This window comes from Macrobrachium nipponense, chromosome 7, assembly GCF_015104395.2.
Source record: "Macrobrachium nipponense isolate FS-2020 chromosome 7, ASM1510439v2, whole genome shotgun sequence".
Lineage (NCBI taxonomy): Eukaryota > Metazoa > Arthropoda > Malacostraca > Decapoda > Palaemonidae > Macrobrachium > Macrobrachium nipponense.
Genome location: NC_061109.1, coordinates 55,450,560 through 55,476,539, shown reverse-complemented (window position 1 = coordinate 55,476,539; position 25,980 = coordinate 55,450,560). Strand labels below are relative to the sequence as shown.

The 25,980-nt window shown below is 36.1% G+C and overlaps 1 long non-coding RNA gene across 2 annotated transcripts in view; it reads right to left on the bottom strand.

The window, feature by feature from the left end:
* The window catches only part of LOC135217040 (uncharacterized), a 218,198-nt gene that overhangs the window by 49,120 nt on the left and 143,098 nt on the right, over positions 1-25,980 (bottom strand). Inside the window, exons 2-3 of one of the 2 annotated variants that reach the window (XR_010315012.1) lie at positions 18,756-19,766; positions 14,497-16,426 (exon numbers count right to left, since the gene is read on the bottom strand). This is a non-coding gene — a long non-coding RNA (uncharacterized LOC135217040). The remainder of the gene's footprint in view (positions 1-14,496; positions 16,427-18,755; positions 19,767-25,980) is intronic. The other variant, XR_010315011.1, reaches the window with a different exon arrangement.

The following is a 25,980-nucleotide window of genomic DNA, read 5'->3' as shown; positions in this document are numbered from 1 at the left end:
CAACACCAACTGCCGATCTTCCAGACCCATTTGCTCACTAATGCTTGGCTCACACTTATTCACCTTCAACCACTCACTCATCACATTCTCCCAAACATACTGTCACATACTAGAGGACCCACCCAACTGAATCCCCTTTTCACTTAGTTTCCCAAATTGCCAGCCTGACTCATCCTCTTTTGCCTACACACACTCGCCACATGACCTTCCAATCCACATTCAACACATTTTGCATGTTGTTCTTTACATATTCTAGCATAATGCCCATTCTTCCTGCAATTGCCACAAACTATGTTCATACGGGTACCCCGACATCCACTAGCTATGTGCCCTGCCTGTCCACACCTATAACATTTAATATCCCTATCTTTCTTACACTTGCTCACTAAATGCCCCATTTGCCCACACCCAAAGCACACTCCTAATGCCCACCGACATTCATTCTTCATGTGTCCTGGCTTACCACATCTATAACACTGCTGCTGCTCTCGCTCACAACTAACTGACCTTACTCTTCCAACACTCGCACTCCTATCGCTTTTAGGGTTAACTACACTCACGTTTCTTGCCCTAACGCTCCTATCTACCACTAGCTCTGCCTCCCTATAGCTTTTAAACTCTGGTACAACCTCAGCTACTTCAGTCTTAACACTAACACTTCTACTCTCTTTCATACACCTACCTAACTCATAATCCTCTACTATTTCTAAGATATCGTTCCACATTAACCTTTCATTCGTCCATCGCATTTTCTCCTTACGTTGCAGATTTATAAACTCATATACACACTAGTACAGTTGCCAACAACTTTTGCACTAACTCCTTACACTCATTTATCCCTTGGTCCCCAAACTTTTTCCTGGCTAATGTTTTTAACCTACAGACATACATTGACAACGACTCACCAACATTCATTCTTGACTCTTCAAAATCATGGTTTCTCCTATATCTAACGCTACTCTTTATCATCTTTGCCTGTTCTACAATCCTGGCTTTCACACACTCATATGGCACATTCCCTACACTCACCATTACCCCATACATATTCAACAAAAATCCCGTCAAAAAGCTACATAAAGCTCTTGCCAGACTCTTGTTATCCCATACTTTGCCTCACAATACTTCTCATATTCCTTAAAAATGTCCCCTATGTCCCTACTACCATATTCCTCGTATTATGCACATCGGGGTACCTCTCTCATAGACACAGCCTCTCGTACTTCCTGCTCACTCTCACTCTCACTTTCGCCACTTCCATTCTGACCCTTCTTTCCTTCTTCCGAATACAGCGAGTCAACTTCCATACTCACATCCATACTCCTGATAATGCTCTTCTTACCCTTCTTTCTACCAACCTGTTTCCACTCACTACTAACTAAATCACTCTCAGCCCTTTCCCCAATTCATTCAGTCCTAATCTCATCCTGTCCATCCCCCTTACTAACCTTCTTTCCCTTAGTCTTCTTCTTTTCCTCGGCCCCCTTCTTATTCTTGTCCTCAGGTTTATCCTTATCCTGTGTCTTCCCCTTCTTTCCCTTACCTATCACAACCAAATCATATTTGTCACTCGTACTCTCATCCACTCACTCTTTCACTTTCTTTACCACTCCTGGCCCGTCACAAGACCCAGTAGGCCTACCTCCTACAGCTCTCTCTCCCATGAATCCCTTCATCATTTCCTGCATCATCTCTTGCACTGCATTCATCATTACCCCAAATTTTTTGTCCATTTTCTCAACCATTCTCTCTTCTGCTCCTTTCACCTCTTCTGTCATTTCCACTTTTGCACTCCTTAGTATTCCTCTCATTTCCTCTAACTCACTCTTCAGCTCCTCACACTAACCTCAACCTCTCATTCTCCACTTCCAACCTTTCCTTAGCTTCCCTTGTGAACCTCAGCTCCTCCTTCAGCCTCTCTATCTCCTTCAACCCTTCCATCCTCACTTTTTCCACCAATCACACAACTCAATACCCCAATCGTCTTGCAGCTGCCGCACCAACAGTCCCTGTTCGGGCTCCAAAATATAATGTGGCGGGATCACAAGCTTAAAGAACAAGTGGCAAATCCCCCCACATCAACCTAATCACTCCAGCTGCCAAACCGACCCTCAGTCACACTTTCCTCTTTACACTGCAGAATACAAGCAGGACAATTGACCCATAGTTACACACAGAACAAAAAAAAAAAAAGTACATGTACTTACTAACCACTCCAGACACTCCGGGCTATGTTGTGCTGTCCGCTGGTCGATGTAGCTGAGACATAAACAACCACAAGCCAAAACCAAGAACCACAACCCCACAACTCCACAACACAACAAGAACACAACAACCAAGAACCACAACAACAACCAAGGAACACAACCCCAACTCAACAACACAGCAAACAACCAAGGAACAACCACAACCCAGCAAACAACAAAGAACTCAACCACAACACAAGACCACTGCACAAACAATTACTAACACACAAATAAAACACAAAAAGGCAACACACACACCCACTAACAACACCAAACTTAACAATAACTAACAACAAATCAACAAAACACAACTCATACAAATCTCAATGCCTTCACCAGACTGCTGCCCACACTACTGTCTCTCACAGCTTCTGACTAAAGACTGACTAAAGACTAACTCAAAACACAGAACTCTAAACTCCAACAGCACCAGCAGACAACCCAGAACTCACCAACAGCCAATTCAGTCGTTAACCATCCAACCACCAATTACCCTCTCTCTCTCTCTCTCTCTCTCTCCTCTCTCTCTCTCTCTCTCTCTCTCATACACACAGACTTTGTCAAATAGAACTCCATAACTCCTCCATACTGTTACTTACCCCTAATGAGACAGTGTGTAAAGGTCCAGCTTACAACACAAGTTTTGTTATTATATGTCTATAAGTGTGCATCAATCAATTCATACCATTTTAGTATTAATTGATGTCAGTTCATCTCAGTTTTTTTGCATCAATTCCAATTCAATTCCAATTAATTTGGTATCAATTCCAATTATTTCAGCATTTCTTTTTTCCAATTCAATTCCAATTCACGCAAATTTAGCATCAATTCCAATTCAATTCATAATTGACCCGAATTCTGGGTCTAAGGTTGCTGAATTCTGATTCCAAATAGATGTATTGGGAGAAAGCGAGAAAAAGAGTGAGAGGAGAGGAAGACAGAGAAGAGGGATGTTAGGGAGGCGAGATAGAGAGAGTTTATTAAATGTCATTCAGTTTTTCCGGTAGTGCCGTGTCGGTCAGTTAGTATGTGTGTGTGTGTATATATATATATATATATATATATATATATATATATATAAATGTGTGTATATATATATAATGTATGTATGTATGTATGTATGTATGTATATATGATGTATGTATATATATATAAAGAACATAAATGCATGCATGCAGACTTACATACCAAGCCACAATTTATGAAATTCAGTTTACCATATAAATAACTTATATCCAGGGGTATATAATTGAAAAGTATATCTGTCCTGGCCGGGGTCTGAATCTTTGGCTTTTCGCCTAGGTACAGGGACTGACAGTCAACTTATCCATTCAGGTATTAAGAACCCCCGGCTGTCATCGTAACTGGTTGTTAAGTTATAACATTTAGGTTATTATGAAGTTTTGTCGCTGACACACACGTGATGTTTTTTAACGCAGATATAAAGCCACAACTATCACTTAATATAATATCGAATCATTCTTCCTCGGGAATAACTTATACCCAAAGGGAGTTATAGTTGATTAGTGACTTTTGGCTTAGGTAAAGTGATAGGCAGTGGACTTAGCCATTCGTTTATAAAAAGAGGCGAAAAGATTGATCAGAGTATTTAAGTGGTGGTATGGTTGTGTGGAAAGAATGGGTAACGATAGACTATTTAAAAGCATGTATAATTATTGTTTGTTTTATCTGACAGGGTTACGTACACGCTAAGTTGTAAATTATAGCTGTGGCAGTGACCGTTACGTTGTTGTTGTTGTTGTTGTTGTTTTTCTCCACTGACGCCACCCATCCTAAAGAAGACGGGTTGTTTTTCTGTTTTCCTTCGATAGAGTCGTTTTCCTCCAAAGAGAGTTTTAAGAGGACATGTACGTGAGGACATGTTCGTCCACTTCCCAACTCATTCATTGATTGCTTAAAATTCCAGAGGGGAATGAAAATTCTCCTTCAGCTTTCCAGAATATCTCTCCAATTTCCTTTCTTGTAATTGGCCTTGTTTTTTTTATTAATTATTTTAGTGAACGCTGAGTTGTTTTTTTCATCCAAACTCCGCATCAGTACACAAGCACTTATATGCAGAGGAATGCTAAACTTTTATCAAGAGAGATGTGTTGTTTTAACAGATACCTTGATATAAATTTAAATGTAGTTATTGATAACGAATTCTATTATACTTTTCTCGTCTGTGTTTAAACATGAAAAAAATAAAAAGTGTTCATTTTTTATCCGGCGTACTGAGCAGAGACTATTGAACGGAATATCCTAATGACTATTTTTCTTTAATCGAACACAACAAACACAAGGTACGAAACTAAACTGTTTGGTTAACTTTTTACATACCGCAAAAAAATCAACCATATCTGGAAGCACATCGGCTAAAATGGTAACTGTACCTTTTTATGAAAAGAATGAAAGTTTTATATGATATTTTTCTCAATAATTAATGCACATTTTATTCACTTTTCAGTTAATTAACACTGTATTCACTTTTAATTATCTTGGCTTTTTTTTTGTGTTTTTACCTGGTTGCCATTTTATATTTTCAATGTTTATAGATGTCCCTACGGTCAAGTTTGCAAGATTAATTAAAAGGCTTAAAAACTGAGATAATGGTTTAATTAAGTGTTTACCCAAAACTTCTTGGTGTTTCCAGTAGAGTGAAGTGTAATAACGCTACCTTTTATTAAGGACAGGGATATTGAAAGGCCATTTTCACTGAGTGAAGACAACAGTTCATCACATAACTGAACGAGGCGTGGTTAATAATGCATTGAAAGTATATACATATAATAACAAGAATATATATCTGTGTACGTGTATGTGTGTATGTAATTGTAATAGCCACAATGCTCTCTTCTCGAATTCTTCTCGCTTTTTTTTTCGATACGCTTGTCACTAAGTCTCAAGTCTCAAGTAAGATCCAAGTGCAGGAAATTTGAAGTGGTTATGATGTCCGGTTACTAAATTTTAAGTAGGTAAGGAGACAGAGACACCCTTCTCTCAGATACAGTTCTCTACTAACACACTTAATTTATACGTTTATTTCCATCGTGGAAATATTTCATTCTTGTCTACGTTAATTCTATGCCATTCATCTTCAAAACTCTTCACATTGCCTCCTTTAATTTTCTCGCAAGCTTTTTAATTGTTCACATATTCCTTGTGCCGCCTATTTCCTTTGCCTTCAAGTTTCTCCAGTAATTGTATCATGGCAAAACTTATTCCCATACCCTCTTCCCTGCGTAAACCCATATGAGAGACGGAATTTCATACTGGTCCTTTGCGTCACATGATTATATTATGTGTGTATGTGACTATGTTGTGTATGTGTAGTATATTCATGAATACAGTTTCTTGAAAAAATTAAAAAATTAACTATGTACGAAATTTTTACATTCAGTTGACTCACAATGTTTGTCTTTGGAATTTCAATGATTGTTTTGGTTTTCTTGATGTCACAGTTCACATTTATATGCCATAATTTGGGGCTGCTCCTGTGATATATCTGGAATAGTCTCCTCAAACTCAGGTGGTGGAATTGCATAATAGTATACAAAAGCTTACGAACAAACATACGAAACAGAAACACGTTTACTGACTACGGGTTTAATTATTGTCTAAGGTTACAAAAGAAAATCGAAACGCCAGTGCTAATAAGCCAATTACTGCAAAGACGTCTTGTTGCTTTTATGGATATGGCAAAATCTTATTAATATCACGGTTGTCAACCGTTGCCACTTGGGGACACGATATCTCTGTATCTGGGTAGATTTGTCTTCTTTTAGTATCTCTCCCCTATGCATGCCTTCAAAATTCTCATTGTCATCGAATACGAAGGTTTCCCCCAGCTCTTATTGTTATTTTTTATTTCGGTTATCTATACATTTTTTTAATGGCAGGGCAAAGGTATGTTTTCGTTTTTATTCGCAATAGTTTTCGCCGTCATGCATTGCCTTGAAAAAGGGAGCTTCATTGCCTTACTTGAACCAGATACAAAATATGATGTATGATATTATCAAACTAATGAAACTCAGAATTACTGCTTCATACGAGGAATTCAGCTAGTAGCTACAAGTCAAGATTAAGATAGGAAACGAGACTTGCAACTTGTTCGAAATACCTGGCAATCTCTATTGGGAGTGACAAGGGACTAGACTTGAATTAAAAAAAAGCGTCGGGTTCTTGGTGTCATTCCAGGTTTAGGATTACTTGAAATATTCCGAAGTTCTTTGACAAGCTTTGATTGAATGTATACAACGAAGTAATCTGACCATTGCTATTATAAGATTTAGAAGCATGTCCAGGACATGGAAGAAATGATTGTATTCTTGTGGAAAGTGGAGGTATGACAGCGGGTCTTCAATTAACTTCTCTATCTTTCTCTATTTTTTATAAGGGGGAGAATAGGGTGACTGAATAAAAGCATTTGTGAGTGAAATCACAGCTGAAGTCGAGCAGAAAAAGACAAAATTCTTTGGTTTCTTGATCCGAAAGCATTTGGCGAGGAGAGCATGGGGCTTGCCTAATAGAGGCATGAGGAATAAAGATAGGCTTTTTGGAAGAGTCGGGTAGAGAGAGATGTCAAAGCCTGGCTGCGGACAGTTGTTGAAGCCCCGGATCGATATGGAGTTGGAAGACTCTAAGTCGAACACAAGTGATGATGGGTTTAGGTCGTATGAAGAGCTATACTGAACTTCGCGTTTGTATGTTGAGTTGAAGACAACAGAACCTCTTCCTGCAAACCATCGTGTATGTCAAGACCTTTTCAGATTCACTGGAAAATGTGTTCTGATTTACCAAATTGCTCAAATATAGCAGAAACAATTTACTACGATATTGAGGCTACATTCCTTGTTTTTAGAATGGGTAAGTTCATTTTATTACATTTCAGTCTTCCAATTAAAAGGGATTGTGGAAATAATGGTGGCAGCCCTTTAAAATCAAAATTAAATTTAAAAGGAAAGAGAAATCGAGCTTTGCCCTTTGTGTAAATAACATCCTCGATTTACAGTGAGAAACATCAGTGACTCTCGTGAAGATGAAAGATAATCGTGAAAGGAAAACTCTGCAACGGTATGGGGTGTTTCGCAACATAATATACGGCACAGATTCAGTGCGTGGGATGGAGGACGTTCTGTGGAAAGAAGAAAAATCTCCAATGGCTTCCTTGTCTCTGGTGCCCTTCATTGACTTTCTCACTCGCCTCCCCCCCCCCCCCATCATCATTTTTCAAATTTAAGAATTGTAATCTTAAGTATGTCTGTGAGCAATAACTCCTCCCCTCCCTCCTTTTTTTTTTTTTTTTTTTTTTTATTATCCATTCATATCAGTACTGAATAGGCAGGGAGGATTATTCTAACGTGTGTGCATTTAAGACCTTTCATAGTGAATCATTTTAACGCTACACTGACGTTAAATTTTCATAATCTGCCAATATAATTTTTCGTTCACTCGTCACTTGTTAGAACGGAGTTTGGAAATATGTATGAGGAAAAAATGTTTTGAGAGCATGAAAAATCAAAGTGATGTGCTAAGGCCAACCTGTGGTCAGGCATCAACTACAACTTGTTCAGTAGATTTGTTGGAATTATGAGAGAAGTGGTTGTCTTGGTGAAGCAGCAGAGCCTCCAATTCTCTTTTGGTTATGTACTTCTTGCTAGACGCAGCCATTTCTGAGACTGCGTTTTCGTCCTCTCCTGTTAGTCATGTTGGTCGTGCTTTTTGTATCAGATGAACATTGCCGGGATATAAGGACTGTTTTCAATCTCATTGCAAATGCAAAGGCATGCAATGTGGATAGTAACCACGCCATAATTTCAGTAACATGATCTAACCCAAGTCTAACAGCCTTTTCGCTAAAAAGGAACCCTGCCACAAGGAATGGAGTGAGTGAGAGAAATCCTAGTAATTGCGAAAGTGAAAAGCAAAAAAAGTTATAAATTCCCAAGAACCTCAAAAACAAACCCAGTTTCAGTGAAATCATGAAGAAATCCAATTAAAAGGGAAGAAAAATTCGAGATTTTCTCTTTTCTGTAAATGGAACAAGAGGAACGGGTCAGAATACATTGGCATGTCTTGTAAGACCAATGTTTTCGTCCTCTAATGCACTATATTATAGCATGATGTCATCCTCGAATATGAGAAAAAATTTACCATGATTTCAAAATGTAACCCTGTGTAATTCCATAGCTATCACCCAGATAATAGGAGATTTGTTAAAGAAATCTGTGAAAACATCATTGGGCCATAAGTAACAATATAAAAAAACAAGAAATTTTCCCTTCAGTGACCAGAGTGATAAAAAATTTTGACATAAAATGAAAAGCCTGAACGTTCGTGACAGATAGAGTGGCACCATAAGATTCAGAACCACATCCAGAATATTATTTAAAACCTACCAGATGGCAGAATCTGCACTGATGAAACAACAAGGTAATAGGATCAACCTTTCCAATGGAGTCTTAAAGGCAACGATGAAGCAGATTAAGGCAATTAACAGAATCAACGTCGGGTTAGCGGTGACCCCAGGCGTCACCTAAGAGCATACCCCCCACTATATATTTCACTAATGTAACTCCTTGTCATTCACTGCTTGATAAGGGTGGAACCGTGGAAGTTGGTCCACCGAAATATAGTCCTTAGCTTAAACCAGAGTGTTTTAATGGGCCTTTTATACTTGAGAAGTATCCTGTTTTAACAGAAGAATTTATTTACACACACACACACACACACACACACACACACACACACACACACACACACACACACACACACACATATATATATATATATATATATATATATATATATATATATATTATGTGTGTGTATATATATATATATATATATATACATATATATATTATATATATATATATATATATATATATATATATATATATATATATATATATATATACATACATATATACACAAACACAAACACTATATATATACATTATATATGGTGGGAATAAGCTGAATCCGAATGGAGTTATGATTGATAATTGCTTCATCCCGAGCCAAGATGTGAACCTGGGCCCTTAGTTTAGAAACAATAATAAACACTTGACCACTTCACTAGGTTACTAGGAGAGATAAAAGTTGGTATCGATTCTGGTGTTTATATTTGTCGAATTCAGATTCTGTACTGAAAATCGGTACAAGTGCATCACCATGGAAGCAGGTTGTAAGCTTGAAACAAATTATGAAATTTTGTCACTATGTCACCTGAAGCTTTTTCGGAAATCACAAGGTAGAGAGTCCATTGTTTTTTTCTAAACCAGAGTCCCAGATTCGAATTCTGGCTGGGAACAAAGCACTTACGAATTCTAATTATCTTCTGGCCTCTTTTGTTCAGAGAACAATTTGTTCATGTTACATGCCCTCCTTTTTTTTTCTTTTTTTTTATCTCTCCCAGTATGTCTGCATCCTGTGAAGAATTCTGCAAATCCTCGCTTCTTCTTTAATTCCCTATGCTCCTCTGTTTCCTTTTACTGTTATCTGTTTTCATTCTTTTTTGCTATCCCTATATACCCTCAAGCAACTATTTGGTAACTACATAGCCTCGTTCTCAAATTTCATATAACTGACATTCAGACCAGGAATCAAGACCCCAAAGATAATATGATATAATCCCCTCCGATGGTTGGCAGTGCTGTACGCCTCAAGAAAATGTTAGTAACTATAATCAACGCTCAAACTAACCGGGAAAGGATTTTGAGGGTTGGGAGAGTCTTCGAGAAGTTTAAGTTTGGGGGGGGGGGGGCAAGGGGGTGGGGTGGGGGGGGGGGGGGGGGGGGGGGGGGGGGGGGGGGGGGCGCGTCGGATGGCTTGACGCCAGCGTGGATACACAGAGAAGTGGGTTGTTTGTAACTTTGAGGTGGTTGGAGCTGGCGAGTAGTTTCTATTGCATTGTAGGTGGGGGGGGGGTGGGTGTTGTCTCAGTGTTAGATGGATGGGTGAGGTGGCTAAGTAGACCTACATGATAGAGCTTGTCTTGGTGTCATGTTTTTACGAGTATGATGACCATCAAAAAAGAATTTCCTTCCGGGACCAGAGGGCCAATATACCCCTCTTTGAAGAAAAGCAGGTGGCCAAGAAGACGAAAGGGAGAAAAGCATCCTTGGTAATGGTGGGGAACAACCATATGCTCACTACAAACATTGTGAGGCAAAGAATTCACATTCTTGGACAAGCCCTTTCTGTAACTTTTATGTTGGAAATTCGTTTGGGATCACCGGTATGTTTTATTTTCTGTGTAGATTTCGTATGAAATAGCAGTTATATCATTTAGAGATGCAAAGAGAATGGAACTGTAAGTTTTTGTGGGAAAACAGAATCTTAGTGGAAGAGAAATTGTTATGTCAAGTTAATATTTTAATGTATATTAGAGGGGGAGGGGGACATGTGGACTGTGATAGCTTTTCCAGGGAGGGGAGCAATAGACTGCCTATTATAATGACTTTTATAACTGTAATTCACTCCGGGGCTATGACCGAAGGGATATTAGTAGCGATAAGGCTGCATGAAAAAATTGGAAAAAATGGGGATTCCTTTAAACCATCATCAGACTGAGAAATGAAAAATTTAAATCATAGATAATAGTAGTAATGATTAATGTTTTGTGGTTAAATTTAATAGCATGCTGAAGATATGAAGATGACTGTAAAAAAAATACATTCAACTTAAAAGCAAAAAAATTCATCCAAAAGGTTGTAATGAAAGGGTGGTATTAAAAAATATAATGCAAATGAAAAAAAGACTAGTCTGACCAAAAAGACCTGTAGCACTTGAAGGAGATTGGTACTTATTGAACAGCAATAAAGTTCTGGTTTAATTTTCTAATGCGAAGACATTCCCGTAGGGGGTTAGTGCCATGTGCACCTAGTTCGGCGAACTACTGGTGCAGGCATTATCTGGTTCTTTGCGGTGTCCCTTCGACCCGTAGATGCAACCCTCTCATTCCTTGTTCTGTATCATTCTTCATATCTTTCTTCAATCATACACCCTCTCCAAACAATTGTTTCCTCCTGTTACACAATTCAAACCTCCTTTACTCTTAGTTTCCCTTTCAGCGCTGAAAGACATTATTATGCCCAATTCAGTTCCAGTTCCGATACGAAGACTGTAATGAGACCGTCCAGCTTGTCTGTTGCTTTATACAGTTCTGTATTTTTAATTTTTTGCGTTTGAAACTCTTGTGTAGCAAACAACGGTAACAACTGCCAAATAATGTGCGCTAAAACAATTAAATTTCAGGTTCATCAACTCTATATCGAGCGCCTCAGTGGCGTGATCGGTATGGTCTTTGGCCTGCCACCTCGCTGACCGCGAGTTCGATTCTCGGGCATTCCATTAAGGTGTTAGATATGTGTATTTCTGGTGATAGAAGTTCACTCTAGACGTTGTTCGGAAGTCACGTAAAGCCGTTGGTGCCGTTGCTGAATAACCACTGGTTCCGTGCAACGTAAATAATATACCTTACAAACAAAGAAACAAAATCATCTCTGTATCTGCTCTGTTTGGCAGACAAATTAATGAATCTCTTTCTTCGTAGAGGAGACAGAATTTTGCATTAATTTAAGCTGCTCTTTCCAAATTATCATATTCAAATCATTATTCACAAAATGAGGGATTTTGAAAGTTTTACAGGTCTCGAAAGAAGGAATTTTTTTATTTGTGAATAACTGAACACAGTAATTAATAAAGCATCTCAAATTGAGTACATTTGCCCATATGTTTTGGTTTAATTCACGAGTGTTACGTAATGTTTCCTGCTTTATTGAGCAGAATTCAAGGTGGGTAACAAATTATATTGAAACATAAATTTTATTTAGATCATGTATAGAAAAAGAAATATCTGGTATTAGTGATTTTTTTATCAACATTTTTCTTTCTCTATGATAATCGCATCTGTTCAATAGGTTTGATTGTGGCAGAGTGATCAGTCAGGTATTTTTGAAAGAGTAAAATGCTGTGCATGATATAGTTTAAAAGGTCATTTGTGTTAATATGTAAAAATCTCATGAGAGTTGTATCAGTTGCTGTAGCTTTTCTTGTGATACAAATATTTTTCCGAAACACTGAAAAATTGTGCTAAGATACTTGCATTTCCTGTGTAACTTAGCCTGCAATTAGATTATTTAACTGCTCTCTCTCTCTCTCTCTCTCTCTCTCTCTCTCTCTCTCTCTCTCTCTCTCTCTCTCTCTCTCTCATACAAAACTGGAGTAAAGAGGCATTTCTCTAACAATGAAATTACAGCAAGCACTTGAGTATAAAGAATAATACTATGTTCCTTTGCCTTCATGAGAGCCATATGATGTCGAACTTTGCTCGGTATCACACATTCATATATATATATATATATATATATATATATATATATATATATATATATATATATATATATATATATATATATATATATATACATATATATATATATATATACTATATATATATATATATAATATATATATATATGTGTGTGTGTGTGTTGTGTGTGTGTGTGTGTTATGAAGTTTTCTGCATTAGCCTATCTCCAAGTACATTATCTTAAGTTTCTATTAAGTTATTTTTCAGTTTACATTTCTTGAATTTTCAGCCTGAGTGACGGAGTTAGACACAGCTAACGACTCGGAGGAAATCAGATGGATTGACCGAATCCGGGCTATAACCTTCAGAGAGGCCATGGATGCTGGTGCATCCTTCATTTCACGTTCCTGGATAGCTAAATATGTTAGAAGAGATGAATCCTTTGTTAAAAGAAACTGGAACAAAAATCCATGTGACAGTCATCATGAAAAGAGTGAGAATCTTGGAAGGCCTGAAGTCCTTTCTCAGGAGTCATAAGACATCATAGCTGAGGCAGTGAGTAGACCAAGAAAGTCTTTATGTAAATTGGCGCTTGAACTAGAAACAAAAAGGGCAAAGAAGAGAAGTTATAGTGCTGTATATCGTGAGTTGAAAAAATCTGGTATCAAGCCATTTCATGTTATCAGCAAGCCCAACATCACTCAGCAACAGAGAGAAGACCATGCATGGTTTTGGGGTTCATTTCTCATAGATTTGGATGAAACTGACTCTTCCATGTTGCTGCATCAGATGAATTCTTCATTTGCACAGTCAGGAAGCCAAATTGTAAAAATGACATCATTTGGGCTGCAAAGTTGGTTGATATCAGTGATGGCATGCGCAATCACCAAGTTGTGAAATTTCCTGAGTGTCTGGGAATTTTTCGGTTTCACAGCCAAATGGTTAATGTGGATCATCAAAGAAAAAGGACAGTCATGGAATGGCGAATACTTCAGAAAAACTGCTTAATGGTGGAGTATTCCTTTTCCTCTAAGTTCCTGAAAATGTGTTATCTGTTGAAGAAGTCACATTTTTGCGTTATAAGGCACCATGTTTCAAGGCTCTTCAGACACAGGAGCTGCTTCGAAACAGTGGTATCGATTTCTTCTCATCAAGTGAATTTCCAGGTAGCTCCCCTGACCTTAATGTGTATGAAAACATTGGTAGTATCTTAAAGGATCGTGTTTAAGCTTGCACAGTGAACTGGAGTTTGAGTCTCAGCTTTATTGCAATTTGCTGAAATCATACCCCTCAAGAATGCAGGCTGTGGTACAGGCAGATGGAGGCCACACAAAATATTAAATACTCAGAGAGAAACTTAAATAAATACCTGTTCTGAATTACTGTTGTTTTTGTCCATATCAATTTTTGTTTATGCCGTTAGAGGGGGGGGGCGCTAATTTCAGAACACCCTGTATATATATATATATATATATATATATATATATATATATATATATATATATATATATATACACGTATATATATATATATATATATATATATATATAATATATATATATATATATATATATATATATATATATATATATAGTATATCGTTTTATAGAATATTGTTGGTGCGTTATTTTTCATGTCTAAATTCGTTTTTGCACAAATTCTGCATGGAAATTGAAGGCCAGTAGCTTATTATTTTCTTGTTACTAACTTTAATGACTGATACATCATTCATAATGTTACATGTCATGGTAATCTATTTGTGGAATAATTTATTTTCATATGAAGTTTAGTTACTTGCCTTAGGTGTTTAACATAGAAGTAATAGCAAATGCAAACATAAGCTTACCTGAAGTTGGAACTTTTAACATTTTCTCTTGGCTTTGTTGCCATAGGTGTTTAACTTAGAAATAATAGCAAAGGCAAACAGAAGCTTACCTGAAGTTGAAACTTTTAACATTTTCTCTTGGCTTTGAATTTTTTTCCTGGCATTCTTCCAAGTTTTGGTACAAGTTGTACAATTTCTGATTTTCACCTTCCATTCTTCGCTGTAGTTGTCTTGAGGTGAAGGTTTATGTTATGTTCTTATACACGTTGAAGTTTAAAAATAAAGATATTTTGTCCATTCTTTGCGCATATTTAAATTGTTTTCTGTGCCACCTGAGTTCTTTACTGAAATTCGCTGTTTTGAATTAATATTTTCCTTGCCACTTCAGTTCTTTTCTACTTCTTTGCTTTTTGCCGTGTGTTGGTTTAGTATCAGATATATTTCATGTGACCTTTTCGTTATTTTGTTATTCAATGCTTTTGTTAAGCACAACCCTTTTTGACATTATTGTTTGATGAAGAACAACATTTTATGCATAAATATTTGTATTGTTTGAAGAAGAACAACATTTTATGCAGAAATATTTGGCACTTGTTTACTTGAAGAAAAGTTACCGGCTCTCACGTGATTTCGGGATGTGCCACAGGTTGCCTGGCCCCTCCTCTCCACATGGCCCTGATCGAGAAGAAGTAACACAGGCACAGACCTCCAATGACGAGAACTGCTACAATTACGAGCAAAACCAAGAGCAAAGTGGCCATAATTCATAAAGTGAACTTAATAAAGGTCTTTTGGAATGAATTGTTTATCTCTCCTGTCGGTTCTCCTGCCTGTATTTGTGTACATGAACTCGCAAGGTTATAAAACTGTTTTCCCTGACACTTGAAGAACAAGTCCACGTCACTCGCTATTTGGAATGACAACCTTTGCTTGGAAGAAAGTTTTGTGTCCGTTTCGGTGATGCCGTAAAATCAACTTTCTCTTTTGCGCTTGGAAAAATTCGTGGAAGAAATCTCACAATTGTCTGCTTTTATATATTTGTCGCTACAGACTAAAAACAACTTTATATTTCATTTGAATATATTAATAATTTCACTCGCAGTATACTGCCGCAGCGCTGTTATACTGAAAACTAGATGAATGTTTCTCATATAAAAGGAGCTGTATTTTCTAATGCCCTCGATTTCGTCTTTGGTGACGCTTTTTGGTTAGGAGCTGACAAGGAAAACTCCCCGGGTTGCGAGTACAAAGGCAATCGGGTAAAAGCAATATTGCACCAAGGGGCTGCCGTCATCATTGTTCCCAGGCTCGTCACCCAAGCTGTTCGCTTTTTAGGACGTGTTGGGTCCGGTATTATATATGGATTTTTTCCCTTCCATTGCTTTGATCATTTTTCACTCACCATATTACATTTATATGATACATATTTCAGAATTAATGTTCAAGGAACTGAATTTTTTAATCAAGGAAATTTTAGAAAGAATTATTTGAAGTCAAGTTTTCTGAAATATGCCGCAGCATTTTTCGTGACGGAATTACGTCTTTTTCCGTCCGTTTCAGACCGCGTAAACCTAAAACAAAATTAATGTTTCAGTTTTGCTCGTTTAAAATGTAAAATTTTCGGAATTTCAAAAGAACAGTGTTCTTTAAGGAAAGTCATACTTTATGATTTCCAAGGTTGTAACTTAATCTGCCCGACTTTGCTGTGGATTTCAGTTGAAGTAGTTCATTTTAGAGTCATTTAAACAGCTGTGAACAAAGATAAAACAGGAAGATTTGGTGCGATGTCACATTAATTTTTCTTTAAATAATTTATTTTCATTTCATATATTGTTCTAATGGGGAACCATAGCAGTCTGTGACAAACGTACACTGCTTATGTGAAATACGTAAGCATCATTTCAAGCAGCTTGAACACACGTAGTTATTTTACTTAGTACTTCTATTTCAAGTTATTCGCCACTTCTCGAAGACCTCGAAGATCTTAGTTCTTCAGTCGCCGAAGTCGAAGTCGTTTGGAGTCGTGGCAGCAACTTTTACCTGAAATGGAAATAAACTTGGAATAGGTACACATATGTAAAATGGGTCTAATTTTCTGAAGTATTAATTTGAATCTTGTATATTCAAATGTCTTTCATTCAAGCAATCTAGAAAACTGAAAGTAACGGGCACGCACAGTGACTTATTCTTAATTACAGTTGAATGTAGTTTCCATTAATAAAAGGTTTAATTCATAAAGGGGTATGTATATCCGATTACTCTAGCGTTATATATTTCTAATGTGGAAAACAATGTTTTACAATCTTTATGTTTTTTGAATACCAAATTATTGTGAGGTAAGTTTCCCTTGTCACCGTTTACTTTACTTTCTAACTTTGCCACATGAAAAAATCTCAAATAAAGTGTTCTTTATATTTGTTTCTTGAGTTTGCAGTTTTGCCTGAAGAGGAGTATTACGGTTTATGTTACAAAAATTGAAAAGTATTTATTAATGTGCAATGTATCGACTTTGATAATAGAATCATTGATCCACATTTACACCAAGAATTTCTTTGCTAGTGTGCACAGAAATCAAGAAAGCATTATCACGAGCCTCAAATTTTACGATTAAAAAAAATGTCCCCCAGTGTATTTGTCATAAATTTTTTTCACTTTACAAGATTAAGTGGGTTCTTTTATTCTCCTTTGGGAAATGAAAAAGCATTGTTTCTAGAGAGGCTTCGTAATTAGAGGCGGGGTAGCAGCGAAGGGTCAGGGTTATTTATTTTTATTGTGAAGGGGAGATTGTAATTAAGAAGATAAGAGATCAACCTCTTTTATCCTGAGATGTAGCCCCAGCTGGGTCCTTCGAGTTTTAAGAGTCACTTTAATTAAGTCATTAAAGGACGATTATGTAATTTGGTGTATGATGAACGCTGCAAATAAGCCGTTTTAAGTGTTGACTGAAGCCTGTGATTTTTTTTAGTAATTGCTTTGATTACATTGGGTCCGGTATTAAGTTTCAAGGCGTTTGTCTGTTATTAAGTAACCTATTGCCGTCATTGCAGAGTGTAGATAACGAAGTATTATATTGTTGATCAGATGTGTTTAGAATTAATTTATCCTTCTGTTGACAATGATTCCACTAGTAGTTCGTTCTCTACTTATGGATGTTGACTTCTTTTCAGCTAGGTTGCAATATATATGCGTTAAGTTGCCGACATGTGTTTGTGACGCGTTTACGGCCTTGACTAGCTTACTGCTGTGTCTGGTACAATTTTGTTGATTTCCAAAAACAATTGGAATCAGCCTGGAATAGCTTACTGCTGCGTCTAGTACAATTTTGTTGATTTTCAAAAAAAATGGAATCAGCCTAGACTAGATTACTGCTGTGTCTGGTACAATTTTATTGATTTTCAAAAAAAATGGTCTCGCTCGAGATCACTAAGATCCCGAAAGAGGTCGTAGTAAAAATATTAGAATTTAAAAGTAGAAAAATTAAATGAAAGATATTTATAATCTATTGTCTTATCCCAAGAGAAGGTGATGTTTGTGTGTGCGTGTGTCAATGTCGTAGCTACGTACCTATTATGACATTGCTTGACATTGCTGGTACAGCAATAGATGCATTGAGCATTTCAGCCTCTTAAGTGCTTGGGTAAGGTTTTCTTGCACAACAGACATTCAAAGCTATAACAGAAGTTGTACCATTTCAGTTGAAACCCAATTTAAATGCTTATATGTTATATATATATATATATATATATATATATATATATATATATATATATATATCTATTATTATTATATATATCTATATCTATATTATATTCTATATATATATCTATTCTATATATATCTATATATATATCTATATATATATAGATATAATATATATAGATATATACTATATATACTATATGTATATAATAATGTTTATTGCATTAAAACTTTATGAAAAATTACATCTACCTCAGGTTTATTCATAATTGCTTGAATTTTTCCAGATAATTCTCATTGCATAAATAGAAATTCAGAGGGAATTTCCGCTATTGTCTACGTCAGTTGAAGAGCATGTTTGATTAGGTAGTTCACCTAAAGCTAGGCTAAATTTACGTAGGCGTTATTCATTAAATAATAATGAACAGAATATTATCTTCAGCTACAGTCGGATGAGTCAACCTTGGTGACTTTTTAGGAAGTAATTTAGATATTGTAAACTTGTTAGTCTATGTAACACTCACATTTACTCGCGCTAATTTACCTGATGTTAGTGCTATAGCATCTTTAGTTACGGTAGAATTTTTGCTACTCTACATTATTTGCGGAAAGCTTTGCTCTACTGTAGATTGGGTGTTAGTTGTCTTGGACTAAACTGCCATTTCCGTACCTTCAAGTTCCTTGCTTTTGCCGACCACAATTTTTCAAAAATGCTAAAGAACAAAATCTTAGGACTTCCTTCGTTAACAGCATCGGCATTTTCAGATGGTCAAGTGATTTCAGGGTGAGCTGCGGGTTCTCTCGCTGCTGCTCTCCACATGGCTCTGATGGAGAAAAAATAGCAGAGGAAAAGACCCCCAGCAATGAGGATGGTAACGATCATGATTAACGTTATCATCAACCAGCTTTCCATGATTTGCCACGGAGGTTCGAGAGTTTAAAGGTCGTTCGCAGCTCCACTTGCCTACTTTTAATTTTCTGTGTGCTCTATAATATATGAATGAACATGGTACTGTAATTGTGATAAACGCGTTTCCACGTTGTTTTCAAAGTTGTTTTTACCCTCGTGGAAATAACCACATTTTAAGGAATATGTCAATGTTTTCATGGAAGTAGCCCCGTTTTAAGGTGCATATTAAAGTTTTCGTCATTGATGGCTAACGCAAGTATATTCTCTTATATATTGTCCACAGTAAAATCTGAAAATTTTACGTACTTTTCTTCTGAAGTCTCGGTGGAAAGTTCTGTTCAAGTTTCTTCAGTATTTGATTGCTACAGCTCACTTTTCCATTCGTAGCGAAGAACCCTGACATTGATAAAAACTTCTTTTTAGTACTGACAACGCTAAAAATGGAGACAATTGGTTCCGAAGGTTATATCGTTATTTTGCCTCTTTAATGCGTTGTGTGATATCTATTGATTTTTTTTTTATTTTGTAGTACATCATTTGTTTACTCGTGTCCTATAACACCAGTTTCATGTCTTGTTTTCATCTTTCCAATATTCACTTGCGGTAAATTGTTCTAATCATGAAGTGATATGAACGACACTTGATTGCTGGTTCGGATATCTTCTTGAAAATAACTGAGTTACTCAAATGACAGGATCTTCTTACTTTTTGTAAAAGCATTCCTCTTCAGTGATGCAGTCAGCCTTGTTTGTGAGGGCTCGTTACTTGGTACTGAAATGCAAGAGAAGATCCATTAAGTCACGTCGCATATTATATCCATGACAAACAGCTTGTAAAACAAACAAGATAAAAATATGTATCCATGAAAATAAACATAATAGATAACCTTTAGTGTGTCTTGCTTGTAACCCCATGAAATCAGATGCGCCGCACAAACATTAAGGAATTTGTGTAAGATGCATACATTAAGGAATTTGTGTAAAATGCATACATTAAGGAATTTGTGTAAGATGCATACATTAAGGAATTTGTGTAAGATGCTCGTTGTTAAGTTGGTCTGTTTAGCCCCTAGTCTTAACTCTATTCATGTTTTTAAGATTGAAAAATTGTAATAGTTAAATATTTTCCTATATTCTGAAACATGTATATATATATATATATATATATATATATATATATATATATATATATATATATATATATATATATATACACAACACAAAATCTTAAGGTGTATTTTTATGAGAACAAGAACGACACAGACTCGTAGTATACCCAAAAAAAATTAATAATAATAATAATGATAATATTTTGTTTGTAACTTCCAGCAAGTTCTCAAAATAGACAATAAAAAGTTTCTTTGAGAAAACTGCTTTACAAATGTAGAGAATAAATAACACTCCCGTGTCGTTTCTTGTGAACTTAGTCCATCGAAAGAAGCTAAACTAATAGACATATGATTTTTCAACAGTAAACCATTTCCTTCAAAGAAAGTTACTTATGCTTCTATGCTGCTCCATTTATTTATACTGTTATGCTGACAACTGCTTTAGTTGATAAATCAAGACTTTCATCAGTGCTACACCAGAAACACAACGGAACTGCGCTGCAATGTCTTTTTTGTACATTAGAAAATGAAAAATTAAAAAGAACTTCAAAAATTAAAGTTAACATATATAAATTTCACAAAGAAACGAAAAATAACGAGGAAATTCTTGGAGACAGATGTGGGAGGAATTTCCATAAAGCTTTCCAGTGAAGGTACTGAAGGCCTACAGCCACACCTTCATTTATTGGAAGGTAAAACACAATCTGTGAACACCTAAATATTATACACAGGCTGGTGCAGGGTAATGTTCACTGATTCAGCATTCACCACCCACCCATAGTTTTCCATTTAAAAAGTTCCTCGCTGGACGGGTGGTTTTCGCGCTCGGCTGCCAATCCGGTGGCCCGAAGTTCGAATCCCGGCTCGGCCAACGCGGAATCAGAGGAATTTATTTCTGGTGATAGAAATTCATTTCTCGATATAGTGTGGTTCGGATCCCACAATAAGCTGTAGGTCCCTTTGCTAGGTGACCAATTGGTTCCTAGCCACGTAAAAAAATATCTTATCCTTCGGGGTAGCCCTACGAGAGCTGTTGATCAACTCAGTGGTCTGGTAAAACTAAGATATACTTAACTTTTTTTCCATTTGAAAAACCTCTTTCTCCCAGAATATCATGCAATGGAGGTTTTTTTTTTCTTCTTCTTCTACATCCACAAAATATGGTCCATTTTTGGGCACAAAGTCATCTCTCAAGGGTGGTTGTTGGTTGGCCGACATACCTTACGTCGAGGACTTGCCTCTCCCTCCTGATCATTTAAACATGCATACATGACTGACCCAGGACTCCTGGTCTACCGAGGATGTGGTGCCGTTCTTTGTTTCACTGAAGTCACGTACAGCCGTTGGTCCCGTTGCTGAATAACCACTGGTTCCATGCAACGTAAAAACACCATACAAAAAAAAAAAAAAAAAAAAAAAAAAAAAAAAAAAAAAACACGCTAATATGCAGTAGTGACGACTCTGAGCAATATTTTGTAACAGGGTCCTTCATTGATACTCCATAGATAATGATTCTCGAAAGATCATCTTGCCCCTCGGCTCCGGCGCTTGGCTGTGCCAAACATTTTATAATCTAATCTAATCGAAAGATCATCTTCCCCCATCTAGGCCGTACATCATTTTTCTGTTGTAATCTGAATTTGTTTACTACCCCGTACAGATGATTCTGCTCTCAACATATTACTTTTACTACTTATTTATGGAGCAATTGATACATTTCTGGCCGAATACAAAATTAGGTCACCATTTCATATGCGAGGTTGATTCTATCAATTTTAAGATTATATTCAAACACCCGTTTCTGAAAGCCAAATTTTCATCATCATTTATTGTCACCGGCGTTATCTTGTTGAAAATTATTGATGCATACTTTGCCAGAATCGTAGATTATATTTATTTAACCTTACGTCGGCAGTCTATCTCGTCTTTTCCTGATCTTGTTCTGGACTAAATCGGAAACGATTAAAATATCTCTTCAGATTTTTTTTCTTGTTATTTGTGCTCTTTCGGTGTCGTATGAAAGTCCATGTTATGGAGTGCGATTTTTGTCCATTTTATCCTTGAAAGTCTTCGTGTTCAGAGATGCATTTTTTATGATAATCTTTCTAGTCAAATTGGGTACTTGGTAATTTTTCATACAGAATTTTTAACGTTATTTTTAAACATTATTTAAAAAATATATTTTTTTTACATCACTTGTCTTCACCTCCACGATTTCCTGTAAATTTGTGTTACATGCTTTTCAGTATATTATTATTCGTAGAAGGGAATAGTCATGTTCTGAAGAGGCAAGAGAAGAGATTAAATCTTAACCGAATCCATGAAATTGTATCTTCTTAAGTTTAGGTATATTACAGGTTGAGAGATCGTGTTTATTTATTTATTTATTTATTTATTTATTTATTTATTATTTTTTTAATGCGATGAAAAAATCAAACTGATTTTCGCCCTTCATCGCAGCTTGTTATACAGGAAGTTAACTGATGATGCACCTTTAACTTTCTCGTGTATCGAAGTGACTGTATTAGACGGTGCTGTTACCGTCGTCGAACTTCGTAGCTTAATAAAAGAAGGTCTTTCTTCCTTGGTTAAAGTTGGGTTGGTGCTTCGGAATAAGGAGAAGATGAACTAATTGTGATCAATACTACTTCCAAGTTTTGACGAGCTTTCAAATATTCTAGGTGCAGAAATTGAGAAAGAGCCTCACTCGTTATCAGCTGTCAATCGTAAAACATTTTCTTCTTCTTAGAGCCTCACTCGTTATCAGCTGTCAATCGTAAAGCATTTTCTTCTTCGTTTTCTTCTTCTTCTTTTGTAATGTAAACCTGACAGCATGACCATGTTCCATTGAAAGATGTATTTTCAAGTAGTGGAGTCGAAACTTCTGAATAGAACTGCAAACTTGTTGGCTAGCTGTGCGTCTGCTGGTAAATTAACGGCGTGGGAATTGTTTTCCAATCTCGCTTATAAAAAAGATTATTTCTGCTGTTTGGGTAATATGGATAGTAGGATCATACTTATATACAGACTCGCTTATAAAAACAATAGTTCTGCTGCCTGGGGTAATTATATAGTAGGATCATATTTCTATAAGTAGTATTGTGTATGGCTGGATCATATTTTTATGGGTAGTGTAGATAGTAGGATAATATTTTTATGGGTAGAGTACATAGTAGGATAATTCTATGGGTAGTGTACAGAGTAGGATCATATTTCTATTAGTATAGATTGTTTAGAGGAGTAATAAGCTGTGAAGTGATGTCGGAGACATCTTGACTGTTTTATTTCATTGAAAAAATTTTTATTTAATAAAAAAAAAAACTCGATTGAAAAAAAGGACTAATCGAAAGTTAACTGTTTTGTCAACATTTATTTCGTAAATTATATCGAGAAGTGTTTTTGTTTACGTGGCATTTTATAATATTTTGTTAATAGTGATTGTATATATCTTGAATATCTGAAAGGTTCCAAGAAACTTCAAATTGACTGGCTTTGTTTAGTCATTGCATTTGTTGATATTCCCTTTTTGTTCGGTATGTAATCTAAAATGTTGAAAATCGTCTTATCATCTTGGAAAAAACACCAGAATTGTATAGATGCAGTACACTTGTCGTTCCATTTGCTTTGGCTAAAACGTCCCTTTCATATATGACCTATCAAACTGAAATCGTTGCAAAAACGATATAAATGTTGCAGTAAGATAACGAAACAGTCAAACATCTGAAAACGAACTGTGATCAAAATGCAAAATTCAAAATCCTTAGCGTCTTAGAGAAATGTGTTTGTAGTGAAAATGAAATTTCATATGTTACTCTGCCTTGAATTCACCGGCCTTCTTTTGTAATGTGTAGGGTGTTAGGTGGTATTCACATATTTTAGGAATAATAAATGAATAAATGAGGTAAATTAAACCAGACTTAAAATATAAAACCGGATATTTTAGGATCAAGCACTAAATGTATTTACATCCGTTAAATTTGTGTGAGAGTTTACAAGTAAAAAACATTTTGGAAACATTAATGAAATTATAGGAGCTAGAAGGTAAAAAACGTATCTATTTACATACACGCATATATGTATTGTCAGTTATGTGGGTGAATTATATATATATAATATATAATATTCATTATTATATATATAAATAATATTATTTTTTATTATATTGTATTATTTTTTAATTCTAGTATTATATATTATATATTATAATTTATGTATGTATAATACACATAATTGTTAGTAGTTTAACTTTCGCTAAGGGACTTTCTTTTCTTTTTGCAAGTAGGTGGCGAAACTTAGTCATATTACACTCTGTGCCTTGGTCCAAATTGAGAGCCATTCATTTCTATATCCCAGCCACCTATCACGTGACTATATATATATATATATATATATATATATATATATATATATATATATATATATTGTATATAGTATATATATATAAAAGCGAATACCACAGGAAAATGATAGTCAGAAATCCAAGTGCTGGAGAGAAAAGGTCTCAGGTGCACAACAAGATAAAGAATACCATATGGGGTTTTTTAATGTCAAAAGGGTAAAAATTAAAAGAAATAATCCAGGATTATCGGATATCACACGGTCACAAACCTAAACAGATTTGACCCTAACCGAAATTACAAAGTATCTTTACAGTCCAAAACATGTAAAACCTGAGCATATTAATTTTGTTGCTTATATTTATCTACAAATTTTTTCATTATGAAAGCATATAATATATATATAATATTATCATATAATATATTATATATATATATATATATATATAGTCACGTGGTGGGGTAACTGGGATAATGGAAATGAATGGCTCTAATTTGGACCAAGGCACAGAGCGTAATATGACTAAGTTCGCCACGCACCTGCAAACAGAAAAGAAAGTCCCTTAGCGAAAATTAAATTACCAACACTTACTCGGGGTATGAGGTCAAGTTAGAATGTCCACTACAATACATATGATTCACTAAAAGGGATTAGTAGAAATATATAGGAGCTAACAATAGAGCTCAATGGCACTCTCAATTACTGTAACAGGTAACCAACACAAACAGTATGCCATAATACACTAACCAAAAATGGTTAAACTCATAAAGTCAAAATTGATAAGGGATCAGGATGCTTGCAAGGGAATGGTACAAGGGAAAACTGTAGCGCGCTCTTCACACTGGGTTCCGGGCACACTCGACTGGATATGGCACTGGTAATGTCAACGAGTGGCACCGTTGATCTACTGACGACCTACAGCCAGGACATTCGTGAACGGATCTGCAATGCAGGGATTGTTGTAGCACACGGGTCGATGACAAGTGAAATTAAAATGGGAGAACTCTACGTATTTCACTCACGACTCTATCACTTAAGTGGGTAACGTTACATTAATTGGTGTTCCACTAATTTACATTTGAAGATTTACCAGAGGTCACGTAGCTGAACAATAGAACAGCAAGAAAACAAAGTATGAGAATATGATGATGCCGGCATACAACTTCCAATCACTTTACCTTTACCTTAGTCTATGGATGAGCCAGTCTACAGTGAGCAGAAACTCCAATGGAAATCGGCGTTAAAATCAGTCCCAACCCAGGGAGAATGTGGTGAGAGAAGAAGATGCGCTTCTAGTTAAAAGTTCATGGCACAGAGGATCACCATAGATGGTACGCACGCCCGTCTTTCCCAAAGGTGCAGCATCGAAGGGCGTCAAGGTACTAACTTCCCGTCAAGTCCTCGGGCACCGGCAGATAACAGGTGCTAACACAGACAGACTAATGATCCTTCAGTGTTTCAACTCTCCTTTACTTGAACGCCATCTACTTCTCTAATGGCAGCGATGCCCCTCTATATACCCGATGAGTAACAACAGAG